Genomic DNA, 15,660 nt, shown 5'->3' on the forward strand with positions numbered 1-15,660 from the left:
AACTGCGCACTTGACCAGGCCGTCGTGCGACAAAATAAAAAGATGTCGCGCATAAAATCCGCGCGCTTTATGGCCTGCCTCAGAGGTACGCCTTTTGTTCTCACGCGCCATCGCGCTAAGTATGGTCGCGGCCTATTCATGTAGTAACAAGTAGTTGATGTGTTACAATCTCTATTCAGGTGCCCCATTCCTGGCCCATTAAAAAGCAATTGTTGCCGTATTGTTTTCCTGGACACCCTAGCAGCAAATAGGTTAAACTCTTTCCTGCCAAAATGGTCCAGGAGTGTGTTGCTGCTCCTATGCCCGCTGTCTGGGGAGTCCGTAACACATTGCAGCATGAAGTTAATGTACTGTAAGTGACGCAGAATTATTTAATTGTTGTCTGTAGAAGTTACTGGACCCCCAGCTTCTATTTCGTCTTGGTCCTTTGGGTTTTGCCTGCATTAACAGTGGTGCAATATTTAGGACATGCATAGTCCATGCGCTCAAAAATCCAGAGATCAATGGTTAAGGCTCAAACACAAAGCAATACAACCAAAGTTTCATTGTATAAAAAAAATATATATATATATATATATATATATATATATATATAAAATAATTGTAGAATAAATACATTACTGCTAATGTGGAGCAAAGCTTTATTAGCCCATTACATGCCAGATTGTTTTTTAGTGCATTGCACAGCAAGTGTTTCAGCAGAATTAGCCTCCCCTAAACAATGATCCCAATACCACACATTTTTAACGTGTATTAGCACTGATACATTTCTCTGACTGGAGTGTTAAGCCAGGTCCCTGGAGTTTTGTAGTACTATTATGCTGTGTGGGTTCAACCACTCTAAGGTCTGTGCTGGGTTGACAGGGGGGCGACAAACCTGAGTTATTTCTTTCTTTATTTTTAACCAGTCCCCAACTGCCGGACCTCCCGCTCTGCCGCACAATGGTTCAGTCCTGGCAGCAAAGGCGTCTCCCTCACACCCCCTCTCTTCCAATGATGGAAACCCGGCGGCACAGGGAGCAGGAGGGGGGAGAGGGACGTGTCGTATGCGGGGATAGCACCACTCACTCACGCACACACAGCCAGGCAACTTTACTACACTCTGCATGGGAATAAGCTGCTGCTCCAGCGGGAGGGGTTTATTTCCCATCCCTCCTTCTCTGCAAAGAAACCCCATGATCTGGAATAGGAAGCAGCGCACCGCCGGGCTGTGCTGGGTGTGAATGGGACGTGGTAGCCAGAGAGCCAGGTACCCAGAGCAGAGGAGGCGCAGCAGCACTAGGCGCAGGCAGCAGTAGCAGGTCCCCGGTGGATGCTCACACGCCCCCAGCCTGAGCTCAGGGCTGCCCGGGGGCAGCAGCAGGAGGCGGCCGCGGCGGCATGGAGAGGTTCCTGGGCTTTGTCAAGCAGATTCGAAGGTCCAGGAGGAGGAAAGGCAAAAAGTACCGACCCGAGGAGGATTACCACGAGGGATATGAAGATGTGTATTACTATGCGTCCGAGCATCTCCGAAGTAAGCCCTTGTTAGGGGTGTGTGTGTTGAGTTTCAGGTGTATTCAGATGATTGCATTACTTTTTGTGCACAGCAGGAGTTGGGTTACACAACCCTGTGTTGCTTTTGTTACCTTGTTTGAGATGTTAAATCAAATGCTGCAGTGTCTTGTTTCGTGTGATAAAACAACTCATATAGCTCTGATTTCAGATCATAACCCTACTCCTGCAGAGCCTTGTGTCCACATCAGCTGTCTGTGAGTTTCCATGAGTGAGTGACCTCATCTGATGTGTCCAACCCCTGTATTTACACCTGTGTTTCCATTCCTTCCACCTCTCTGGCAATATGTCAACTGGAAGGAGATTACTCACCTATAGTAAGTTATTTTGGATGCTAATCCAATTCCTTAATAGCTCTAGCACCATCATCTCATGTAACATGGCATGTGCAGAGGGATAATCATATGGTACCCCCATTTTTTGCAAATCCCATCCCATTTCCCTCTAGTTTCTAGTGATAAGACAAATCTCGACTTGTCCGTAGAAGTCGTGTGCAAGAAAGCCCATCCTGCCATGAAAGCAGCTTTCTGGGATGGAGAAGGTATTCCAGGAGATATTTGGTTTGAAACTCAGACTTGACTCTGCGGAGGTAATGCTGGGTATGGCAGAGCTGGCGGGGAGCGCTAAAGTGGTCGATGGTGACCTTGTTTTATAAAGTCTTTGTGGTTTAATAGCAAAGGGGTTAACGGCACATAGTAGACTCATGCGGGTTGCCGCCTCGCGGCCGACTGAACCTCACGCAGAATACAAATCCTTAATGATAACAGTATTTAGGTTGTGCAGGTGTGTGGTGTATCCTTTGGCAGCAGTTTCTTTCATGGGATGGTACTGTATATCCATTAAAAGCACTTTTCCCGGTAAACTGATATTGCTACATCTAAAAGCAGGTTGTATGGAATATTGTCATCTGTGGATGAGAAGTGCATTTTATGTTTGAAAATAAATTGTGTTTTGGTTAAAATTACTTTTTTTTTTTCAATAGTTGTACAGTAATTCCCTTTTTGCCTAATTTGACATGTCTTGGGTGGCCGTGGTGAATGCCACTTCTCAGAATAAAAATATAGAACGATGCCCTGCCGCTCAACCTTAATATCAAATCTTAATTTCTGTTGATATTGTACTGGAGGCGCATCATGGGAAGGTGAATAGACATATATACATGTATTGAGTCCCCAAAGGGGTCACAAAAAAGTTCCCGTATGTTTTGCACTCACACAGAATAAATGTACTACAGGAGCATAGACTCAGGAGTCCCAGAGTTTAATGCTCAGAACAATCACCCAGAAAGGTTGGCAAAACTCACGAAGAGACTCCAAACAGAAAAAAAACAATAAAATGTTATTAACATAATAATACAATGTGAACTAATATATACAGTATAATATAAAATCCCCAATGGTGAGGTATGTATTCGGCGTTGAGCAAATATATCCACCTAGTGTGTATACATAATCCACAATGTTTGGATATATGTATGTGTTCTACTAGCTGTTGGGTACACAGTAGCGCTTTAAAAAGGTTAAATGGCTATGAATATATAAGAGGCAGCTGTGCAAGTAGATATGACTACATGCAATCATCTGTCATAGAATGTAATCCTCTCTATAGTATAAGGGTTTATGCAAACCAAGCACTAGATTAGGCTACCTGTGGTCTACCTATATGTCACTTCTCTTTCTATCCTGAATTAAGACACAGGTGAAAATCCCAGGATGGTTCAGGAACAGCACGGGGCTTATTCTGTATATCTGTCGCTGCTATGTTCTCTCAGCCCATCTCAGACTTGTCCCTTTGGGTTTACAAATGCCCTGACCTGCCTGAGGGGACAGTGATCCGGAATGTAAGTCCATGCAGTCTTCACTGAGCTGTGTGTCACATTGCATTATAGTACTCCGTGATTACCGTAATCTTTGCTCCACAAAGTGTATGATTTCAAGAAAAAATGTCAATGCCTGATTACTGCAATCGCCAAAGGCTTGTCACAAATATTATTACTCATGAAAAATGAAACCTGCCACAAATGCAAACTTCTCACTGAAGGGTGGGAACCAAATCACCAACATTTATAGAAAATATTCTTTGCAAATGGTTGTTTCTAGAGAAAAAAGTTGTCTATTTTTAAACCGTTTTGTAATTCTTTTCTTGGGTGTTTCACATGACTGCGAAAACCTATTTAATTAACTGTGTTATAAAACGTAAAGCAGCTCACGTTGCATAGCTAGTAACCAACTTCGCATGGATGAAAGCCAAAAGGTCGAAACATGTCTTTGATTAGGTTTACTGGCTATGCTCTTCTTTAACCCAGGCTGTGCTGAAAAGCTGTGTAATGTGGCAGGCATAAACTTATAGGGGTACATGTTAAAATGGATAAGGAAAGCATGACACACTGTGAGTGCCCATTTCTATCTCATTACCCAGAATCCCGTGCTGCAGCAGAAGCACTGTTTGCTAAGCGATAATGGAGAAAGACAGGTTTGCAGACATGTCTGTGACATGTAAATCCACCTTGTGGTATTTTTATTGACTGTACACTGTACAGTGGAGGTTTTTTGGTTCCTTTTTTACCACCATAACATTTTTTGATGTCTGCTTATTAATACTTAAGTACAAATATAGCCAATTGTTCAATCGATCAAACCTGGACAGGATGGTGCAATCAAAATGACTATACTTCGTAAACGGGATTTCTGTAGATGTATAGTGTGTTTTTTTTGTTTGTTTTTTTTTGTGTGTGTGTACCACCGTATTCAGATACATTTTCTGAGACACAATTCACCTTCCAATTAACGGTGTCATGACCAGGGTTCTCCGGCATCCCTAAAGGGGTCCTGCACTGTTCAGGTAATTTGACAATTGTAGCAAATACTGAAGAATTTACAATGCTTCTTATCTCAGACACGCTATTAGAGAGGGCTGGGGTTCTGCAGAATTTCACATAGGGTTACTTAACCAAAAAAAGTTCGAAACTACTGATCTAGGATAAATGCGTGTTGGATATACATTACAAAAGAGTACAGTAGGTGCACCCTTCCATCATTGGAACACAGTGTAAGCCCACTCTCTGGGCGTATCCCCCAACGCCCCCTCCCCCTCCATCAGTCTGTAGTCGGTGACATTTTTAAGGCTAATGGAAAAAATAACTTTTAAAAAGCTGCCTGGATATATAAAATGTCCTATATCTTATCCATGTAGGTCCTAGAATGACGCCCTCTTTGTGGTCGCGTTTGTGTAATTAATATACAGTACACACCACTTTTGTCAACGCAACTTCAACTTTTGCATGAGGAAACAGATATTTGGGGCATAACATAGAGCAGCGGTGCGTAATGTGGGGAGTGCGCCCCCAGAGGGGGTGCAAGATTTGCTGCAGGGGCGGCGCGGGGTTTACAGAGGCCCCCGCGCTTCCCCAATACATTTAAATTAATGCTGGGGGAGCTGCAGGGCTTCTGTAAACTTCTACTTACCTTGTTTCAGACGCTCCTGGTCACGTGTCGCCATGGCAACGCGGCATCACATGACGCCGTGGGGTCATGTTGCCGTGGCAACGTGACGTCTGAAGCAGGGGGGCGAGAGAAGGACAGACGGCAGGAGGGCACAGGGAAAAAAGATTGCACTCCGCTGACATAGAGCAACCTGTCATTCTTAGTAATGCAAAATTAACTTTGTCACCTTTATGCATCTGGTTGGGGGATATTTCAAGAATGCGAGGTCTCCTTTGAAGCTGATTCCCCAGGGACTTCTGATAAGTCTGGGTATTCTTGTCACCAGACTTTTTTTTTATTTTTTTATAATATACACATTTCATTTTAGTGGGCCATCAATGATAACCCCCAGGTTAAGTTCTGGTACGCTTTGCATTTCGCCCTCATATAAACATCTTTGTTTTATGGGCCAGTAAATTCCTTATTCCAATTTGGCTTACAAATAATAAAATGGGTCTTTTAAAAATGTCCATTAACTCTTGGTGTCCCAGATTAAAATACAGAATGTTTTAATGGTATGATGACAGGCACCCTTAAACAAAGCTGACCGTGGTAATAGCAAAGATTTCGGTTCCTTGGACATTAATTAAAAATTGTATTTCTTGAGGACCTTTAGATATGGAAGAGTATTTGTCAATCAGGTGTTTTATTTATTCGTAGCCCACTTTGTCCTTATCAGAGAACCAATAAAGTTAAGGAGGGGAGGGGTGACTCTGGCCGTTCAAGCATTTGCAGAACAGACAGTGACATCACACAACAGGGAGCCCCCAACTTATAGGCGTTGGATATTGGTAAGAAAGGCATCAATCATGCAGATGTATCCTCTTAAACAGGTCACTGCAATTAGGACACGTTGGACCTAGGGGAGATTGCCCCTTTAAATCTCCATATCCTGTATTCAGTTTTCCTATTACTTTAGTGACTGTGTGCTTCTTTTTCCTATGGAGATAAATCTGAACCTGAAAGAAAAAATGTCAGTAATGTGTGTACCATTTATTTCACATAGTGCCCTCTGACCTTGTGGTGCAGTTTTCGTCAATGACATCTCAACTGGCCATCAGTGCACACGCACACTGCAGCTGTTAAGTACGATGAATCATCCACAATTGGGTCAGTGTCACATTATTTGAAGATTTCTGTGTCTTCATGGTGATGTATAGATTTTCTTGGTGTAATCAGAGGAAGCTTTGTGGTGATTTTAACGCAAAACTAAACTGACATCTGCCATTTGTTTTTTTTTAAAAATCAAGAAAATAACTTTTTTTTACCTCTGATATATTTCTAATGTCTTTTTTTTTAGTTATATGGTAGTAAGCCCTTTGCTCCTGCTACTGTATGTAATGTTGCCAGCGCTTGAAAGCAGCAAAGGGCTTATTAAAGCATGTTGATAGCAGTTGAAAGAAAGCATTGCAATTCACCTTCACATATTCACACTGCCAAGGTCACCTTCATATGAGCAAGCTAAAGGATGTGCACAATAGCCATTCCTTTTGAATAAAAATAAATGTGACTTAGCATTTTCTGCGCATTTTATAAATGCAGGTAATCGGTTTGCGATGAATAGATCGGTACACTGTAATGTATCATCAAGCAGAGTTAGATAAACCGTAACCTCAAAGAACTGCCTGATAAACAAAAACGATCACTGAGGGACCTGGGCTTCTGGGACCTGGCTCTTCTTCAGTCGTAAGATCACAAAGAGACTTTTATCACGCGATCACACCTCGCATAATGACGCTGCTGAATGCATCTTTTGTTTCCCGTTATAGTGCAGTCGTAATTGAGAAGGTGTGATAACCACTTGAATTATGGCCCTACATTTGTTTACACTTCTAATTGCAAGCTATTTTTCATGAGTCAAGTTTATTACATGAAAATATTTGGGATTACTATGTAGAAGTAAGGCAATGTGTGGTGTAATGGCCTGGAATAATTGCTTCCTTTAAAAGCCATGCTACATTTCCACAGGGTTAAGATTATACATAGCTTTCAACATTTGTTCAAAGCTATCGTTTTGGCTCTCAAAGCTCTTGCATACACAGAAAAAAGGAATGCATGTGTGAAATTGATCAAATTCTGTATTGTTTTTGCTATATGTACTGTTTTGTAGATATATGTATGTTGTATGATAGTTCATATTTCAAAGCAGTGTTGGTGCCAGGGCCACTGAAAATGTATAAACGATTTATTGGGAAATGTTCTTGTCTGTCTGAAAATAAAGCTCTGGCTTTATAAGGCTAAGGCCCCACTGCCTCAGACAGTGCGCCCGCACTGCATACAGGCGGCGCGTTGAGGCACTTCATGCTATCTGCGGTCCACAGGAGCATTTTTGCGTGCGGGGGGCGTGGCCAAAATGGGTCGGGGAGCGCGGCCATAAGGAGGGGGCGGGGCCACGACAGACACCGGCAAAACTAACATATATTTGTTTTCCCCCCTCATACCAGAAATCTTTGCACAAACACTTTCCCTCCCAAACAAGCCAGGCATTAACACAGGGTGTTTGCATAGGAAGTGGGTCTTCAGAGGGGAGAGTGAAACAACACACGCACCCAGACTAGTTCCTGCTCAGTGAAGTGCCCCTCTGATTGGCCGGCGTCAAACTAAAAAAAACACAACACACGGAACTCAGCATTCCCTCCTCCCTCCTCCCTCCTCCCTCCTCCCTCCTCCCTCCTCCTGAAACTGAGCCGGCCAAAAGTAAAAAAAAAAACAAGCCATGACACACGCACAGCTCAACAGGCCGCCTCCCTCCCGTAGCTCCTTCCCTGCTCCCCTCCTTACCTCCTCATTGGCTCACACGCGCACCACGTGACGCGCCAACGCTTCAGAACACCACCTTCTGGTAGCACTGGCCGGCTGACGCATCACAGCACGTAGTGAGCCACGGAGGGAAGAGGCAGCGTTGGACCAACAGATTGCAGGTAAGGGGCTGGTGGCGTACGCGGCCACGTGCGCCGCCGGACGCAGCGGGACCAAAGCCTTAATCATGCAGAAGGTGGGGTAATTCGACATTCCATGAACGGTATGGCATATATAAGAGGCAAGGGTTCATGTCCAATCTGTGCTTCATTGTGCCTCTTCTTTCAGATCCCTACTGAGTCATCTTGGCTCATTGGCCCAATGACTTCTCCGTCCATATCTTGCCCTAGTTTTCTGGGCCATAACTAAAACCACTCAGAATTTAAAAGGGTAGGGCAAAAGTTAACTAAATACGACTGGCTATTTAATGAGGTAAATGGAGCCAATAGACACCTTTGAAAAATACTGTTTTTTTTTTTTTTTAAACCCTATAACATTTCCATGGCACACCCAAACCTTTACAGCCATCCGGAGAGTAACATTGTTACTTTAATGGGGTTGGATCTTTCTAAGGAAACCTGATAAATTAAAAAAGAGAAAATAAATTGTGGCACTTCTTCATTAAGAGAGGGAAAAGAAGCAATGTTCAGTTTTTACACTGACCATAGCTTTGATGATCATTTCATTTTACTGTAGGTTATAGATTTACTAGCTTCAGTTATGGAGAGGTTGAAGTACGAATGGAAATTGCCCATTTTTGTGTGGGGTGTACTTGAGCATTGCTTTGATTTACAAGGCTAAAGTTATTTTACTGGAACAGTAAAAACTTTGATGCAGCTAAGGCAGAAGTGTATATAACATGTATCCAGTCTATAAATCATAAACTAATTACAGTGAATAGAAGATGCTGGTAGTAATATTTTAATGCTCTCCTTGATAAGAATCATAGAAGATCTGAAACTCAGATTTTGTGGCAATTGGTTAATCATAATGTTTTCTATGCATGTTTTTATAATATATAATAAACGTGCATCTCATATGTCCTGGGATACAGTACAAAGTGATCAGCATGTTTAATATAAAACAGAGCAGGGAATTTTTAATTCGCAGTCCTCAACATATTTTTTTTTTATTGCCCTTTTAGTGTGTTTGTGTGTGTGTGTGTGTGTGTATGTATATAATTATTTTAAAAAAATACTCTGATGCACCATTCAGGAGATATAAGCATTTCAAATATTAAGTGTCCAAGAGGTTAAAATGGAGCTTTCCCCAGAGCAGCTCAGAATTGTAAAGGTTACACAGGTAACCCCAGATGCTAGAGATTAAGGCTACGGCCTGAGTCTCACTGCGGCGCGTGCACAGACTGTAGCCGCGGTCTGCGGGTGAGTGATGGGATGCGTGGCCATGGCGGGGCATATCTGCCCTTCCATTATCTTCCCTACCAGCACACACACGGCAACTGGGGCCTGCCCCATAGAGTGGAGTGCTGTGGTGTGTGGCACACGCGTCGCAGCGGCCACTGGGGCCTGCCCCATAGAGGGCTGTGCTGTGGTTTGTGGCACACGCGTCACTGTGGGCTGCCCCAGAGAGGGCTGTGGTGTGTGGCGCACGTGCCGCAGCGGCCACTGGGGCCTGCCCCATAGAGGGCTGTGGTGTGTGGCACACGCATCGCAGCGGCCACTGGGGCCTGCCCCATAGAGGGCTGTGGTGTGTGGCACACGCGTCGCAGCGGCCACTGGGGCCTGCCCCATAGAGCGCTGTGGTGTGTGGCGGGCCTGCCCCATAGAGGGGAGTGCTGTGGTGTGTGGCACACGCGTCGCAGCGGCCACTGGGGCCTGCCCCATAGAGGGCTGTGCTGTGGTGTGTGGCACACGGGTCGCAGCGGCCACTGGGGCCTGCCCCATAGAGGGGAGTGCTGTGGTGTGTGGCACACGCGTCGCAGAGGCCACTGGGGCCTGCCCCATAGAGGGGAGTGCTGTGGTGTGTGGCACAGGCGCTGCAGCGGCCACTGGGGACCTGGCCTAAAAAAATAATGATTTTTAACACTTTGTATTATTTATTTATAAAGAGCAGAACAAGCTCGGGGGCAGGATAGTAACATTATGAGTTAAACTTTTATAGGCTCGGGGGGTAGGGGGAGATTTGCTGTTTTTAAGAGTCAGGTGTACACCATTCCAAAATGGGTGATCTAAAATGGGACTGTCTCTTTCAGATGTAACAAGTTTGCAATTTCACCTGTAAACTAATACAGGCATACCCCGCATTAACGTACGCAATGGGACCGGAGCATGTATGTAAATCGAAACTGTACTTAAAGTGAAGCACTACCTTTTCCCACTTATCGATGCATGTACTGTACTGCAATCGTCATATACGTGCATAACTAATGTAAATAACGCATGTGTAACAGGCTCTATAGTCTCCCCGCTTGCGCACAGCTTCGGTACATGTAGGGAGCCGGTATTTCTGTTCAGGACGTGATGACAGGCGCATGCGTGAGCTGGCGTTTGCCTATTGGGCGATATGTACTTACTCGCGAGTGTACTTAAAGTGAGTGTACTTAAAGCGGGGTATGCCTGTAGTTCAGTTTCAGTGTGGAACTGATTTTGGACATGTGCATCACCAGTATTTTCTAATGTTTTTAGAAACCAGAATGCTTCAACCTCCTCTCCAAAGCCGTGTGAAAGTATTCTGAAAGCCTATATAGAAGCGTCACTGATATGTTAAAGCTGCAGACCAAGCAATATCCTGCATGTGTTTTTTTTTAAATTAATCAGTTCTGTACTATGAGAAAATACCTGTAGCATATTTTTTTTTTAAACAACGCTGAATTACATTTTTATTGTATTATAATGTAACGAGCATTTTTTTGTTTCTATAGCAACCATTTACAAAGTCACATCCTCTTCCTCTTCTGAAACAGGCTCTGGCAAACCCCTTTTTGAGCCCTGCCCTCTTTCTAGCAGTGCACCAATTGTATCTAGTGACTGCCTGGTCACATGATCTTCCCCACAGAACTTTGCATATTTGGCCCTCTTCTGCTGCACTGACAGCCATTTAGTGAACCCCTGAGCCGAATCTTCGCCGATTGATCACAGGAGAACAGATCGATTGGCAACTTAGCTAATTACTCATCATTGTGTGGATTCTATTAATGCACATAATAAAGGGGGAAATATTAAATGTAAAGAAAAAAACGGCAGCTTGGACTGTTGCTTTAAGAGGCAGAATTTGGTACTGTGCTAGCTTGAGGAGTGTTGGGTTTGTGTTATTCGTGTCTCAGGTATCCAATTAGTTACACCTAACTGAGTAATACTAAGGAACTGACCCGGCTGTTTAAAGACCCCATTTATGATGTTAATATCATAGTTGGAAAATAAATATTTGTTTCCCCTTGGAAATATCAAATAATGTACAACTATCTTTTGCTGCTGTGTACTTGTGTAGTCCCCTATGAAGTCGAGAATTATTCAACTGAAAATGTGTTGCCTGGCAGATCTAAGCTATGTAATATTAATATAACTGGAGTCTCCCAAATTACAGGAAGTACGATTTCCCTCCCCCCTCCCCCTATAAAATAAATACATTCTATAACATCTGTTAATCAAAATATGGTGTTTGCAATGAGCGCTACAGTTATTTTGTTAAATGGTACTTTTTAGAAAAAGGAAAGACCCCTTTTATTAAGGTTACATTTTGAAGGAGCTTGGCATATACTGTAGGAAGAAAGGAACAAGGACTGAAATCCAATTTGTTTTTTGTTTTTACAGTGTGCACATTAAAGGATCCAGGCAGTTGCACTTAACTCCTGCCATTGGGGAAATGCATGCTGCAATTGAGTCTCCTTCATTGGAGTAAGAATAATTGTTCTCCATTACTCACCACATAGACGGGTATTTAGCTTTAATCAACCTCACAAGCTTCTTTTTCTCATGAATGTTTACTATGTTGTTAGTCCATTAAACTATATTTCCCCCTACCATTGAAAGAGTCTAGTTTTCTCCAGGCTGCTACTGTACCTCTTCACACTACACACCTGTTTGGTTAATGCATTTCTCTACTACATGTTTTCACCTTTTCGTTTTCTCACACAAGTCTTAAAGTGCCACCAGGGATAGGCTTCTATTTATGCGTTCCGTATCCATGGTGTGTTGGTGCATCTGAGGTTTGTGCCTAGTACATGCAGCGTTGTGAATACATTCTGTATATAAATATGCATTAATCTTTAGAATGTGTATGTAAACGACAACACCGGCTGCTTATTTCTTAGGTGTTTGGTTGGCTTTATTGTCCCTTGCGGTAACAGAGCACAAAGGAGTTTGGTTGGCAGCATCTTATCACTCTGGGACCATTTTCATGTCTTCAAAATAACAATTGTTTTCTAGGTGCACAACTCTGTAGATCCCTCACACTCGCAGCACCATTCTGTTCCTCCCCGGTACACCCATCAAATATATATTAGAACCAACGCTAACACCACCCCTGTCACTAGTTTTAAATACCTGGGCATATGGTTTGACTCCCACTTAACATTCGGGATGCACATTGATACCCTGACAACCAAGACCTATGCCAAACTAGGGGTACTTTACAGGAACAAATCCTCCCTAAGTCTCCTGGTCAGAAAGCGTATCGCACAGCAGATGTTAATGCCAATTATTGACTATGGAGACAAAGTATATTGCACGGCACCCTAAACCCACCTTAGCAAACTTGATACCCTCTACAATTCCATATACCATTTTGTTCTCCAATGCAACTACAACACACATCACTGCGAAATGATCAAAGAACTAGATTGGTCATCACTCGAGTCTAGGCGCAAAGTTCACCTTTCCTGTCTTGCCTTCAAGTTCTTTATGGGCAAGCTACCCAGCTACCTGAACAAGCTCCTCACCCCTACCATATGCAGCACCTATCATCTGAGATCAGACTCCAAAAGACTGTTCATGGTTCCAAGGCTCAACAAAGTATCCGGACGTTCCTCCTTCTCTTACCGTGCACCCCAAAACTGGAACAACCTACCAGAGACTCTCGCATCCACCACCAGTTTAAGTTCTTTCAAATCTAAGGCTGTCACACATTTTAACCTTGTCTGTAACTGTTTCATACGCCCATAATATATATTATCTTTAACTGTGCATGCAATGTCTTGTATATAATGTATAACCTGCTCATTTATGTAACTGTATCTGTAACCATGTACTATTTGTCTTAACTCTGTGCCCAGGACATACTTGAAAACGAGAGGTAACTCTCAATGTATTACTTCCTGGTAAAATATTTTTAAAATAAATAATATGGTATGCACCAACCTATAACTTGGTCACTGTGGTACACGTAGAATGATTTATGTCTAAGTAGACACAAGGAATTAACAACCCCTGTTCAGTAGGTTCATCAGGTAATATATTACAATCTATTTAAAACCAGACACAGAACATAAAACACAAACAAAGCTCAGTTTTAGCACATCCAGTGAGACTCATACACGGTACAGTGCCTAAATATATATGTATAAATATCTAATAAGTATATAATGTGGTTATTTTGGGGGTTTAATAGGAGCTTGTTAGGTGTCCAGTATGTTTTAATATATTACAATCTACATATTTAAAACAAATAAACAATGCTTGAGGATCAATATACAGTTCAACCCCGTTATAACGCGATCCGTTGCAACAAGAATCCGCTTATAACGCGGTGCAAGCGTGGCTCCCAATTTTTGTATTTATGAATACTTTACAACACGATTATTGGTATCTTAAATACTTTATTGTACAATGCATACAATTGTACATTATTTCTAACGCGATCCGCTTATAACGCGATGTAATTCTTTGGACCCCAAGCACAGCGTTATAAGGGGGTTCAGCTGTATCTCTAAAATAGAATTATTCTGTGTGATCTCGCAGTGTATATTCTAAAATATCACTGGTGGGCAACATGCTGCCCAGGGGGGTTTCACCTGCGGTCTCTAACAGCTGCCTGCCCCAACACAGGCATTAAGCAGCACCACCGGGGAGAGAGAGATAATGTGTGGCCCTTTTTGAAGTATATTATGTTGCCCACTTCTGATTGAGATAAGAGGGAAATTTATAGATAACTGGTTTCTCTCGTTTAGGGAGGTCCAGCTACCTCTATCTGTGAAGGGATGAATATGTTGACAATCCACCAACATTCATGTGAACTGATGATTTGTCTGCTGGAAAAGATTGTTGTCTTAGTGATTATGTTTTGTCTGGTTCTGTATGCCTGTGCGCTGTATTTGTAGCTGTTTTGCTCTATAAACTCAGATGCTACACATTTCCTTGGAATCCACACATGTTGGAACAAGATGGTCTTCTGTTTTAAAAAAAAAATTGTTGACCTTACTTTTTATTTTCAGTTTGTGTGTTTTATCGGAGTTTACTACTACTGTATACTGTATACAAGTTGATTTATATGAGTCGGCTTCAATAGAAATCAAGTTTCTACTAAATGAAATATGCAATTGTGGGAGATAGGGGGAAAAAAGTCCCATATGACTTCTTACTTGCGCGCCAGAGACTCGGGTAACATTTTGTTTCTGGGAGTGATTAGAATGCAATCTGGTGTATTCCTTGATGTGCCACAATAACACACTTTATTTGACCTTTTCTTTGCTTTTAGTTTTTCGGTTTTTGTTTTTAAATAGTATTGGGTTATTTCTGTCATACAGTTCAAGGGTCAGAAGTGCATATCCATCCTCTCCATATGTTGGAATTCACCAGTTGTGATCAAATGTCAGACCTCACTTTGAGAATTGAGGATTCTCCCGAAGAGTTCTCCCCACTCTTCCATTCCGTTCTGCTTAGAAAGACTTATTGAACTTTGTCAGTTGCTTTATAAAGCAGTGACATTTGTGTCAACTGTATAGTAAAGTTTAAGTGGCATGTTTAAAGGGTTAAGTCTGGGTGACACATACAATATTTTTTTTTTAACCCAAATCAGGCCTATAAATGTTCATTTGTAAACATGGTGAGCTGAGACCTGGGAGGCATTTGACTTCCTCAAGCCACAGGGTTCCTCCTTTATTGGCGCTCTGATAAATACAGGGAGGGATAAGGGTAAAGAAAAGATCTCGTTAACAAAGTACTGGCGTAGCACGTCTGCTGCAGTGTGTGAGACTATAGCTTTGTGGTTTATTGATGAGTAATCCTAAAGAGAGAAAATCAGTTAGATTTTTCAATATGGCTTTTTATTGCAAAATCAGTCTTTTTTTTTTTTTTTTTTTTTTCAAATCTTCGTTTTTTTTATTTTATTTTTTTAACATTTTTTTAAATTTAGAAACTTTGCCTTGGATGAATGTATTTTAATTCAGTCCATTTTTGACATGTTCATTATTTAATCACTAAAGTAGTATGTAAAACGTTCTCAATATCATGGTGTGCCTCTGTCGATTTTGTTATTTTACTAACCAGTAATGATCTTATCTCTGGCATTTTGGAAGCCTGTCTGCTTTCTGATTACTACAGTATAAGTATGCGGTTTATTGACCACAACACAGTAAGTAAGTGTACATTCTATTTAGTTTTTTAAAACACGGCTATATGTTCTGTATCTTCAGTCTTCCTTTTCTGAAGATGCAAACCAGTAAGAAGATATTACTGCCATTTGAATAAAATAAAACATTTTAAAGTGCTTCTGGACTAAACTGCTTTTCATTTAAATGCCCTGAGATTTTTCTCTTTTTTTGCCTCTTCTTTTTATGTGAATCAGATTTTGGTCAATATTTACTAGGCGGTGCTATTTAATAAGACGCCAGAAAGCTCTTTTCCGTGGCCCCTCATAGACAGTGACAAAGACT

At 42.1% G+C, this 15,660-nt stretch overlaps 1 protein-coding gene and 2 long non-coding RNA genes across 5 annotated transcripts in view; 2 read left to right on the plus strand and 1 right to left on the minus strand.

Moving 5' to 3' along the window:
• GRIP1 (glutamate receptor interacting protein 1) overlaps window positions 1-15,660 on the plus strand; it is an 894,479-nt gene that overhangs the window by 223,077 nt on the left and 655,742 nt on the right. The gene's annotated exons all lie outside the window — the stretch shown is intronic.
• The window catches only part of LOC142495185 (uncharacterized), a 58,054-nt gene that overhangs the window by 8,648 nt on the left and 33,746 nt on the right, over window positions 1-15,660 (minus strand). The window lies entirely within an intron of this gene.
• On the plus strand, window positions 673-11,924 carry LOC142495184 (uncharacterized). 2 transcript variants are annotated; one of them, XR_012801678.1, is made up of 4 exons: window positions 673-1,513; window positions 1,703-1,868; window positions 6,040-6,143; window positions 11,603-11,924. It is a non-coding gene; the product is annotated as an uncharacterized LOC142495184 (long non-coding RNA). The 2 variants fall into 2 exon arrangements; XR_012801677.1 differs by having other exon boundaries at window positions 673-1,868.

The sequence above is a fragment of the Ascaphus truei genome, chromosome 5 (genome assembly GCF_040206685.1).
Source record: "Ascaphus truei isolate aAscTru1 chromosome 5, aAscTru1.hap1, whole genome shotgun sequence".
NCBI classification, from domain to species: Eukaryota; Metazoa; Chordata; class Amphibia; order Anura; family Ascaphidae; genus Ascaphus; species Ascaphus truei.